General features: G+C 39.6%; 1 long non-coding RNA gene across 2 annotated transcripts; it reads left to right on the plus strand.

Annotated features, from left to right (window-relative positions):
• Nucleotides 1-5,077: 5,077 nt before the first annotated feature.
• Nucleotides 5,078-12,814, plus strand: LOC147491760 (uncharacterized). Of its 2 annotated transcripts, none has more exons than XR_015198860.1 (2): nucleotides 5,078-5,357; nucleotides 12,418-12,814. It is a non-coding gene; the product is annotated as an uncharacterized LOC147491760 (long non-coding RNA). The 2 variants fall into 2 exon arrangements; XR_015198861.1 differs by having other exon boundaries at nucleotides 12,614-12,814.
• Nucleotides 12,815-12,836: the final 22 nt, after the last annotated feature.

Raw genomic sequence — 12,836 nt, forward strand, 5'->3', positions numbered from 1 at the left:
GATTTGCTTGGGTTCTCACCGCACGGTGATGAGAAGGAAGCACCGACGAGCTCCTAAATGCATAAGGTTAACATTAAATCTTGAAGCAAATAAGTATCCAAAGAAAAGGCATGCTCATCCACTTATTTAAGGGTGCGTAACTTTCTTCATGTAGGATTTCCTTCATCGAATAAAAACCTCACTTTGATTGTACAAAGTACAATAAAGGGGAGGTTGTCGATAAGCTCTTCGTGCAACTCCCTTCTCATCTGTGGCCATTCTTCTTGACTTCTTCCTAATGCAATGCGAAAGCTCTATAACCGCTGCCCATCGCCAACGTGGTCATGGACTCTAACAATGTATTTATGCATTTCTTCAGGAATATCCAACCCGTAATCCTTAGGACCCTTCGTCTTTCCAAAGTCTAAGTCATCTCTCACATTTCGTGGTGTGACTGTTTTTGGAGAAGGCTTATTTCGTGGTGTGGTTGTTTTGGTGTTTTTTGGGAGAAGGTTTATTTCTTGGTGTGGTTGTTTTGGTGTTTTGGAGAAGGCTTATTTGTTGGTGTGGTGGATGTTTTGGGTTGGTAGTTTTGGAGAAGACTTCTTTCTTGGTGTAGTGTGGATGTTTTGGGTGGGCGTAATGTTTGGTTGTGACGAGACCCACTCTTCATGGTCACGTTGAGAATGTTCAAAATGAGATGGATCTCGCTTTGAAGAGTTATCATCTCCAGTTTGAAGCTTTATGCTGCAGCTACCTTTCGGCCGACCTTTGGTTTTTGCTTCCTCACAAGGTGGTACTAGCCATGTACTTTCTGGTACGGCAATCTCCATAAGCTTCCTAATCATAACCCTCGCTTCTTCTTAAAACCATTGCAAACCTATTCATGAACAAGTCCATCGAAGGTGTAACATCGGGACCAACACCCACCGACACATTGGGAGAAGCGCACAATGTTTTCCAAAAGGGGTCGAGATAGCGGTCAAAGGGATGGACCGCTCTTTGCTCTTCAAACTCAATTAATTCATGAGCACATGGCGTCCATGGCTCGTGTATGCAAATAGCACCAACACCTTATCTCTCCATCTTTAACACGCTTTTACGCGGGTATCTATTTCTTCAAATAACAAGTCTAAACACTTCAAGTGAGACAAGGCCTCCGAGTTCACGCGAAACAAAGGAATCCGGTGGTGGTGCCGAAGTTACAATCATACTTCTCGAAGGTAGCTCTAATTTCGGACATCCGGATCTCTAGAATCGGGTGGATTAAGCTAAACATACTCAAAAATCATGACAGCTTTGCATTTCCTAGTACACGCTTCACCGAGCATGAGACCCTTCAACTCTATTGGTCGTTGTATTCCCCAAAGTGAATGTGTTGGTCAGTCCAACAACATACGAATCGATCCCCGTGAGGAAACCAAGTCTCGCAAATAACAAACAAAATTGGAGTACTCAACCCTGTAATATTTTTCCAAAGCATCCCATCTACGCTGGAAAATAACCTCTGTCTTCGATTTGACTACAGTGTTCCACGAGAACTGGGCCTTCTCTACAAGTTCTGTAGTTGGAAAAATATCGTAACATTTTGAAAGGACGCACGTAATGATATGCCATCTACATAGATGCTTGTGCGCGTTAGGAAAAACTCGTCAATGGCACTCATCGTATAAAGTCCCCGCCGTCGGACCGCGATCACAGATGGACTTATGTCACCAAGCAAGCCACTAAAATGATGCAGGGCCCACTCATAGTCGACTGTTGTTTCAGACTGAAGCAGCACCTGACACACGGTGAAAGATTTCCATGTTGAAGTCACCCCAACAAACTGTACGAAAGGCCACCGATACCTGTTAGTTTTGTAGGTAAATCTAACATGAAAACTGTTGGAAAAGTCCGAGCCAACTTAACACCTTCTGGATGGGCCCATAACAATCCCGTTATCTCCTCGGTATTCTCATCCTGTCTCAACTCCTCAAAATAATGTTCTTTTGCTAACAACTCACGCAATCTTCGAATTGTGTGAGACCGCTCATATCCATTTCCTCACCTTCGCCTTTGCGGTGTAGACTTAGGATATACTAGAGATGTTATCATGATACCTATTCTTGATGGAATCCAATATTTGTTTAGGTTTTATTCCACACTTACTCATCTCGACAAATACTTAACTCGAACGGTTAGTCGAAAGTAGCAAATGCATGTCCTTCAAGGGTCTTCGCCAATGGATGGTTGTGAACACCATTAAGATCGACAATTTTCCAACTATCGACAAGGTGCAAGGTTGAAAATACCTTTTAACTTAAATGGACATCCCGATTTCTTGGTTCCCGACCTTCTCTTATTAGCCTTCTCTTCGCCTTCCTTCTTGTGTGACCGATACACACCCGAGCACTCACAAGCCAAATTCAATCTTGCTACTCGGTTTCCTTTGGCACACTCCGACTTTTCAATGACCACAACAACATTAACTTGTCTTCCTCTAGCGGTTGCCCAATCGATTGCCTCGCTACGTGTATGAAAGACCTAAACACATAAAAAACAACAACTATTATTAATACACTAATAAAATTATATTTAGAAAATTTAAAAAAAAATGAAATCAATGCTTACTCAATCATACCTCTTCACGTAGTAAAAATTTTCACAGTATCACTTAAAATCGGTTGACAATCCACATCATTCGAGTTTGCGTAAGATCGGTTCCCCGGATAGCGGCAAAGAATTCTACATATAGAAGAATAAAACAAGAGTCTCAAACAATGCATTTAGTTTCAAACGACCCAGCCATGTAGTTTCATCAAGAGTCCAAACGACCCGGCCATGTAGTTCTATAGTGTAATGAAACGACCGCCATGTAGTTCTCAGTGTAATGAAACGACCCAGCCATGTCGTTCCAGTAGTGTTCTCAAACTACACCACCCATGTCGTTCCAGTAGTGTTCTCAAACTACACCGCCATGTCGTTCAGTAGTGTTCTCAAACCACAGGCCCATGTCGTTTGATAGTGTTACCAAACCGACCCGACCATGTCGTTTGGGCTCGGGTTTTGCATTCATTCATTTTGCATCCATTCATTCATTCATTCAATCAATCAAGTGTTTTGTATTCATTTTAATCAAGTGTTACCTCATTATTTAGGTTTTGCATTTTGTCGTCGACGATTTCTCGAATTTCATTTGCTTTCGACTTGTCGCGATCTTCAAATTCTTCACCTTGACCTTCAACATTTTGTTCCACTTCTTCACTTTCAACATATCTTCTATTTTTTCCTTTCTCTAATTTGTTGTTCTTCTCTAATTTGTTGTTGTACATCAAACATTACCTCAAATACTTCTTCTTCATCTTCATGTTCCATTTAGAGAAACTTGAGTGTGTAGAAAACTTGAGTATGTAGAAAACTTGAGTATTCTATGTAAAACCCTAAACTCTAAACCGAAAGTGAATGAGTATTCTATATATATTTGAAATTTTGATATATTTCGAATAATTGAGTGAAATATATTTGTAAACCCCCAAACTAGTTTATTATTTACAATTGAATAAAAAAATGGAAAATAACAAGTTTAGATATAAAACAGATTATTATTTTAGATTTGGATAATTTAGTGAAATATGTTTGAAATTAAATTTTTTTTGTTTTTATGCATTTAAATTTGTAAACCCTAAACCCTAAAACCCAAACCCCAAACCCCAAACTAGATTATGATTCAAAATTTGAAAAGAAAATAAAAAATAATAAGTTTATAAATAAAACAAATTATTATTTTGAATAATTAAGTAAAATTTGTTAGCACCTAAATTTGTAAATAACTCTAAACCCTAAACCCTAAATCTCAACCTAGTTTTATGATTCACAATTTTAAAAATAAAATAAAAAATAACAAGTTTAGATATAAAACAAATTATTATTTCAAATAATTAAGTGAAATATGTTGGTACGAAATTTCTAAACCTTGAACTCTGAACTCTAAACCCCAAACTAGTTTATGATTCACAATTGAAAAAATAATAATAATAACAAGTTTAGATATAAAACAAATTATTATTTTAGATTTTATAGCATGTTTGATTACATGTTTTAACTTGGTTATAAAGATACTATGTCATAACAGATAAAGAGTGTAGAGTGCATGTAGTTTTATTGATGTAATTGTGTTGTTTCTAACCCAATTTTTAAATCGGTTTCAATTTTTCTAATTCAATTGAAATCGCTTTGAGTGCATTTGGAATCGTTTGAGTGCGTGTCCATCGCCGTTTGAGTGTACACTCAAACACGCGACCAAGTCGTTGAGTGTAAACTCAAATTACATGTCCAAGTCGTTTGAGTGTACACTCGCATCTACATGACCATGTCGCTTGAGTGTTACTTTGAGTTTGAGTTACACTCAAACTAGATGGCCAAGTCGTTTGAGTGTATATTCAAACGATATGGACAAGTCGTTTGAGTGTTACTCACACTAACACCGAAACTACGCGGCCATGTAGTTTGAGTGTACACTCAAACGACATGGCCGCCAGAAGTTTGAGTGTTAGTGTGAGTAACACCAAAACTACTGGCCGCCATGTAGTTTGAGTGTACACTCAAAACGACTTGGTCATGTAGTTTGAGTGCACACTCAAAACGACATGGCCAAACGTGCGTAGTTTCATGTACACACTCAAACTACATGGTCGCCAGTAGTTTCATTGTATAATCAAAACTACATGGGCCAGAAGTTTCAAGTGTTAGTGTGAGTAACACTCAAACGACTTGGTCATGTCGTCCCGAAAGTATACACTCAAACGACTTGGAGAAGTCGTTTTCGTTTTCACTTAAACGACATGGTCATATGCGTTTCGTTTACACTCAAACGACCACCCACCATGTCGTTTGAGTGTAAACAAACGACTTCGCCAAGTCGTTTGAGTGTACACTCGCACGACATGGTCGGTGGTCGGGGGTTCGCTTTTGGCAATACCGTTGAATTGGTTCTTTGGGCTTGGGCTTTATGGCAAATTTGTAATATGGCAAATTTGTAAAATTTCTTTTTTTTTGAGGGGTTGCCCAATCCAATTTGATGAGTGCCCAATGGAATCACCTTTTCTAAATAGTAAAGATATGCCAAATTCTAGAGTACGCAAGTTGTACATGTGCTATTACATTTGGACCCTCCATCAAGCAAAAGGTGAAGGTGTATTGCATGGCAGAGTCTATAATCAAGAGTGTATTGTACCAGCGCACCCATAAGAGGGTGTACTCTAGAACTGGTATATAGTAAAGATTTGTTGGGTTTAAGGGTGTTTACACGAATAGGCGGGATCGCTCGACTTGGGATCGGCTTCATAAGCTTCACTGTCATAGATGTTTCAGACCTTCTATTAATTTTGGCTCTCAAGGTTTGTGCTTCTGTACAGAGGTTTACATCTTTTCTTCAAATAAGAACATTATATTCATAGATCAACTCCATTTTATGTGTTGCTAGATCCAAAAGTTGGTGTGAATTAGTTATTCTAAGGTTTCATTTACATAATAGCGTGGATATATAGACTTAATCTAGCTCATTTTTCGTTATTTTTTATTTTTTGGTAAAGTTCGTTATTTCTTATTTTCTTCACGTATTTTAGCATACAAGTGTAGTTTGAAGGAGAACTAAATATACGGCTGATGGCATGTAATAACCCAAATAGGTGGTTCTCTTATAATCTGGAAAGCATATTGTAAGTTTGTAACCAGCCAATGGCTTGAGACAGCCATATATTCTCTAAGTTGTAGATTCTGGCCTAGCTACATCTTTTGGTTCTGGCTTCTGCCATACCTCTATCGTTATCTTTGAAGCAGTTATCAGTAGAAAAAAATGCAATTCCCCTAAATTCCATTAAAAATAACCGAAGCCAAAAGAGATAATGAGTGATTTATTTAAAAACTATAAAAGTGAAGAACAGCTCTATAAAAGATCATTCAAACACTTCATTTTGTGTGCCTAACCAAACAGTGGAGGAAGTCTTTTCTGGGATTTTCTCTAGTTGATTTCTCAGATGTCTTAAGACGTAAAGCTAAGGTTTCATATATAAAGAGGGCAACTTTTGGAGGGGGAGTGCTTAAAGTGGGGGCATTTTGATTTTGTGCAAGAGATGTCATAGATAAATCTCGCAAATACTCAAAAATGAAGTTGCTAAAACGAGCTCATGCCGGAGATTCTGTGGTAAGTGCGGTAAGTGCTAACTGCTGACAATTGTATAAAAAAACGGATGGAGGTGGGGTTTTGTTATGTTTAACATTCATTTAGGAGTCTACTCGCAACAAATTCCCACCAGTAAGTGGTTGTAGCATTCACACCATTAGTAGAAAGTCACTTCTTCTTCCAAAATTCTGTACAAGTACTTAAAATCTTGAACCAGATTCATCTGAAAGACTGGCGGCAAATCTATACTAACAAATGTCAAGCCTAACTGATCATTTGATCCAAGAGACAATACTAGAATCGATGCCTGAGAAATCAAGGTTACATATATAAGAAGAGTAGAGTAAAAAGGAGGCAACAGTCTCAAGGTATCTCAGGGATTTAAACTTGAGGCATTAGCCTTGGCCGGTCTTCTGAGCTACAACCCTCGCTACAAAATTGAAATTGAGCCTCCAGACTAGATTGCATAGCCTTGAGACTAGTCTTCACCGATTTTTTCTATGGTTGGTAAGGTCGGATTGCATAACTAGGTATAAGATTCCCTAGAATGTGAGGTACATGATGGTTCCTGTCGAATTCAATGCTATGAAATAGATACATTTACAATGTTTTGTTCCTGTGTATCATGCATTAAGAAACTATAATACTGTAAATGTTCTAAGAACCCTGCTAGCAAAAAATAGGCAGTAGGATTAAAAATGAAGTAGCTAGCACGACAAGTGTTTCTTTTGCCCTGTTTAGTTCCATTACCTTGTTACAGATTAACAGCAGCAAATCCAACAAGTTAGAATTGAAATACAGAAAAATTACAAATAATAGCTAGTCAGTACATGCCATACCATCTACCAAGGGAAAATTGTTACCCAGATCTGTGGTTGTGTAATAGACCGTGAATCACAACTGTAACCACAAAACTTCTCAACACTTTCATCTTCTAAATTGAAGATACTGTTGTGTTGTGGAACCGTCGAGCTTTGCTCCGGTGTCCGACTATGCCGCTTTCACGATTTTCTGTTTGGAGAAGAAGGCGCACCCTGTGCTCCACTTGGTCTTGTCCAAGGTGCATCCCGCGCTCATGCTGTGAGAAAATTACTGGAAGTTGGCAGCAAAGGGGGCGCACCCTGCACTCGACCATGCCTTGGTTAAGGCGCACCCCGCACTCATGCCTTGTGAAAGTTACTGGAAGTCAGCAAATAAGGGGGCGCGACTTGCGCTCGCCCATGCCTTGGTCAGGGCGCACTCTGCGCTCATGCCTACCAAAATTTTGACAGTGTTTCGATATTTTGGCCCAAAGCCCATTTTCTCACATTTTTCTATGTGTACCTATATAAAGGAAATAAAATAGGGTTTTGAGACAACTTTGAGAGATTCATTTCTTAGGTATTGTGGAAGCTCTATTGAGCTAGGGTTTGAGTGAGGCCTCTTGTTCTTGATTCTTGTTACCTCTTGTAAACTCTGCAATCTTTGCTATAAAGGAAACTCGGCTCTTATATGGATGTAGGTAACATTTACCGAACCACTTTAAATCTTTTTGTCTCTTTGCATAATTTACTTCTATATTTATTGTTTGCTATGATTGTGATGATAAATTAGTGGTTTTGCATGTTAAGTTTATTGTGATAACTACCAAAGTCTTGGGTGGGTGATTTTCTTGGTGTGAGCTCCAAGTTGAAATCATTTGGGATAGAAAATAACTAGATTGAGGTATGACTTTCTAGTGAAATCTCCCAACAAGTAGTATCAGAGCTTGATTTCTGAATCAGTGTATACAGGGTGTGTGAGGAAAAGACTTCACCTTTACCATTAGAAGCTAGGTGTTTGTAGAAATTCCTCTGAAAGGGTCTTCACCATTGTTTGGTTCATTGGAAGTCATGACGACCGACAAAGAAAGTCACAAGATAGAGAAGTTTGATGGTACAAACTTCGGCTATTGAAAGATGCAAATTGACGACTACCTTTACCAAAAAGATTTGTATGAACCTTTGATGGGAGAGAAGCCAACGAGTTACAAGCAAAGTGAATGGGATTTGCTAGATAAAAAAGTATTGGCGACAATTCGATTGAGTCTCTCAAAGTCGGTGGCCTTCAATATTAAAAATGAGAAGACGGCGAAGTCTCTCATGAAGGCACTCACGTGCATGTATGAGCAACCTTTGGCCGCGAACAAGGTCTATTTGATTACCAAGCTCTTCTCTATGAGAATGTCGGAGAATGATTCCTTCAAGGATCACTTAAATGAATTCAACCAAACGAAAGACCAATTGGAGTCGGTTGAGATTACATTTAGTGATGAAGTGAGAGCGTTGGCGATAATAGGACAAATGCCTCCAAGTTGGAAGGCTACGGTTGCGGCTATTAGTGGCTTGACGGGAATGAATAAGTTGAAATTCGACGATGTTGTTAGTATGATACTAGCGGATGAAATTCGAAGGAGTTCGGATAGGGCCTTGACATCGGGTTCGGCTTTGAGTACCGAGAGCGAAGGGATGCACATGCACAAGGGTTGTGGTAGACCGAAAAATAGAAGGGGGAGAATAAACTCTCATGCCCCTAGTGATGAGCCTAGAGATGATAATATCATTATATGTTACAATTGTGGTTTGCCTGGCCACTATAGTAACCGATGCCAAGCACCAAGGAATGACAACTACAAGAAGAATCAAAAAGCTAATATAGTTTAAGTGGAAGATAATGCTTTGATATGTTCGATGAAGAACAATAAGGAGTATTGGGTTTTAGATTCCGGCGCATCATTCCATGTGACCTCAAATCGAGAGTTCTTTGAGAACTACACCAAAGGTGACCATGGAAAGGTCTTTCTTGGTGATGACCAATCTTGTGCCATTGTTGGCAAAGGTGATGTCCGTGTCAAGTTGAAAGATAGGACATGGTTATTGAGGGATGTTCGACACGTTCCGGATTTGAGGAAGAATTTGATTTCGGTGGGTCAATTGGCTAGTGAAGGATTTGTTACAATCTTCACGAGGGATACTTGGAAAGTCTTTAAGGGTTCTCTAATAGTCGCTAAAGGCGACAAGGATGGTACTCTCTATATGATCGCACACGGGTGTGGGTCGAATGTCGTGGCAAATGGCAAAGAGGATCCAAATATTTGGCACTGCAGACTTGGTCACATGAGTGGGAAAGGAATGCAAATACTTCACTCCACTGGTAAACTCCCATTATAGTCGACAGACTTTGACTTCTGCGAGAATGCATCTTTGAAAAGCAGAGAAGGGTGAGTTTTCAGGAGATGGGTCGAACTCTGAAAGTTAAGAAGCTTGAGTTGATTCATACAGATGTCTGGGGGCCAGCTAATGTCTCTTCACTTGGCGGAAAGTTATATTGTGTGACTTTCATTTATGACCATACTAGGAAGGTATGGGTCTATTTCTTGAGACACAAGTCTGAGGTATTGGAAGTGTTCAAGACGTGGAAGACCATGGTTGAGAATGAGACATGCTTCAAGGTGAAGAAACTGAGATCCGATAATTGTGGAGAGTATGTTGACTCAGGTCTTAAGAAGTATTGTGCTAACAGTGGCATCAAGATGGAAAAGACTTTGCGAGGGACATTTCAGGAGAATGGGGTCACAAAGCGGATGATTAGAACACTGACAGATAGGGCTAGGTGTATGCGTACACTAGCAGGCCTGCCTGAGCAATTTTGGGCAGAGAGTGTTAGCACAGCAACTTACCTGATCAACCGAGGACCATCAGTACCTTTGGATTTCAGGATTCCAGAGGAAGTGTGGAGCAGGAAGGATGTGAACCTTTCCCATTTGAGAGTGTTTGGGTGTGAGTCCTATGTGCACACTAGTGACCAAGCTAGGAGTAAGCTTGATGTCAAGTGTACCTTCATTGGATATGGCAATGATGATCTTGGTTATCATTTTTGGGATGACCAAAACCGGAAAATTATTCGAAGCAGAGATGCCTTGTTCAGTGAGACGGTTTTGTACAGGACGTAAAAGAAACACGAGCCCATGGAGCCTTCTGAGATAGTGACACCGGTATGTTGTTGAGTTGGAAGGCTCTGATATGAGTCGTGGTGTTGTGGAAGTTCCACAGTCAGATGATGATAGTAGTGACTCAGGTGAAAAGACTACGCCACCAAGTCCATCTCCACCTCGTGCACTAAGGAGGTTATCCAGGCAAACTGTACCGAACATGAAGTATCCTCCCTCCACCTATTTATTCATTGATGATGGTGGACCTCATTGCTATGATGCGGCATTGGAGGTTGGTGATGCTAGCAAGTGGGAGCTTGTTATGCATGATGAGACGAAGTCCCTCGTCTTTAGTGTCACTTGGGAGTTGGCCAAAGTACCCAAGGACATGACTTTACATAGCAAATGGGTGTATCGAGTCAAGAAGGAACATAATGGTTCCAAGAGATACATGGCAATGATATTCTCCCCAAACACTTTTCAGTCAGTGTTTAGTATTGTTATAGCAGAAGGTTTAAACCTTAAGCAGTTAGATGTGAAAATTGCTCACCTCCATTGTGACCATGTTGAGGAGATTTACACGCAACAACTGTTGGGTTTCCTACAGAAGGATAAAGAGATTATGGTGCGCAAGCTGAGAAAGAGCTTGCGTGGTTTCCAACAAGCCCCTAGGCGATGGTACATGGTCTGCACGCACCCGAATATATCCCATGCAGTGGGAGTTGCTTGGAGGTTTATGGCTAACATTGGCAAACATCATTGGGAAGCAGTGAAACGGATATTGTGTTATTCATGGAGTACCATGGAGACATGTCTATGTCATGGTAGGGGTGTTGTGAAGATGAAGTTGAAGTGTTCAACTTCGGTGGGTCTTCTTGCTTGAAGACCATGATGGATGAGCCGAGTGTTTCATTAGTAAATTGGATTTGGATTGAGTTGTTACAATTGAGATGTGATGTGCATGTAGAATCTCGAAAGTTCCAAGTGGGAGATTGTTGGGTTGTGGAACCGTCGAGCTTTGCTCCGGTGTCCGACTATGCCGCTTTCACGATTTTCTGTTTGGAGAATAAGGCGCACCCTGCGCTCCACTTGGTCTTGTCCAAGGCGCACCCCGTGCTCATGCTGTGAGAAAGTTACTAGAAGTTGGCAACGAAGGGGGCGCGCTACGCGCTCGACCATGCCTTGGTCGAGGCGCACCCCGCGCTCATGCCTTGCGAAAGTTATTGGAAGTTAGCAAAAAAGAAAGACCCACCACCCATGCCTTGGTCGTATGACACCTAGCTCATGCCTATTGAAATTTAGACAGTGTTTCGATATTTCGGCCCAAAGCCCATTTTCTCACCTTTTTCTATGTGTACCTATATAAAGGAAATAGAATAGGGTTTTAAGACAACTTTGAGAGATTCATTTCTTGGGTATTGTGGGAGCTCTATTGAGCTAGGGTTTGAGTGAGGCCTCTTGTTCTTGATTCTTGTTACCTCTTGTAAACTCTTCAATCTTTGCTATAAAGGAAACTCGGCTCTTATGTGGATGTAGGTAACATTTACCGAACCACCTTAAATCTTTGTGTCTCTTTGCATCATTTACTTCCATATTTATTGTTTGCTGTGATTGTGATGATAAATTAGTGGTTTTGCATGTTGAGTTTGTTGTGATAACTACCAAAGTCTTGGGTGAGTGATTTCCTTAGTGTGAGCTCCAAGTTGAAATCATTTGGGATAGAAAGTAACTAGATTGAAGTGTGACTTTCTAGTGAAATCTTCTAACAGATACCTACAGGTCCGGTCCTGAGCAGGTGCAATGTGGGCGACCGCATAGGGCCCCAATATACAAGGCCCAAAAAAATAATATTAGTAGAAAAGGCCTATTTGGCAAATCACACACCTAAAAAACTAGAAATTTCACAAATCACAATAAGCAACAGAAATATCCCTTCATATTCTCTTTCCCCATTAATTATTTTCGTAAAAATAGGAAATAAGATATATAATAAATGAGTATTATCGAAAAAATAGATCTTCTCAACGACTAGATACCTCATTAATTATTTGCCTCAATTACTCTAATACAAAAGAAAGAGTACAAAAAAAATCATTCACCATTTCACTTTCTGATCATCTAATATCCTCTCATTCTCAAAATTTCTTTTTACAATTGTGGATTTGTATTAGTTTTCACTTTGATTATTCACCTAACTTTTGATTCTTCTTCAAGTAAGTTAGAGATTAAAATCAATTTTCCCTTTCTTAAATATTATTTTAATAACTCAATTTAATTCCAAAGTAATCTAGTCTAATTTAGTGTTGTATATATATTTTAATTGCAGACATTACAAATTGTCATGTGAATTGTGAAGTGTGCAGTGACTTCATCAAGCAGACGCATACCACTATCGTTCATCTTCATTTAAGTATTAAGCATATCAGGAGACTTTTAAGTATACAAGAAAGACTAAATGGGCTAGCATTAATATCTATTGAAAATGAATTTTTAAAGAAAATTAACTTTGAAAGCTTTTGCAGCCAAAAATGTGAGAAGGGAATATTTCGATAATCCATTTTGTGTTGATGGAAGAGTACTGGAAGAGGGCCACATTTCGATGTTTGCACGGGCTATTGAAAACTCAAGAACGGCCCTGGATACCTACATCATGAGGTTGTGAATTCCTTCCAATTGTAAGATTTGAAGTTGTTATAATTGAAATAAATACAGTTCCCTTTAAATCCAGAATCTTCATAAACTAAA

The sequence above is a fragment of the Coptis chinensis genome, chromosome 6, assembly GCF_015680905.1.
Source record: "Coptis chinensis isolate HL-2020 chromosome 6, ASM1568090v1, whole genome shotgun sequence".
Lineage (NCBI taxonomy): Eukaryota > Viridiplantae > Streptophyta > Magnoliopsida > Ranunculales > Ranunculaceae > Coptis > Coptis chinensis.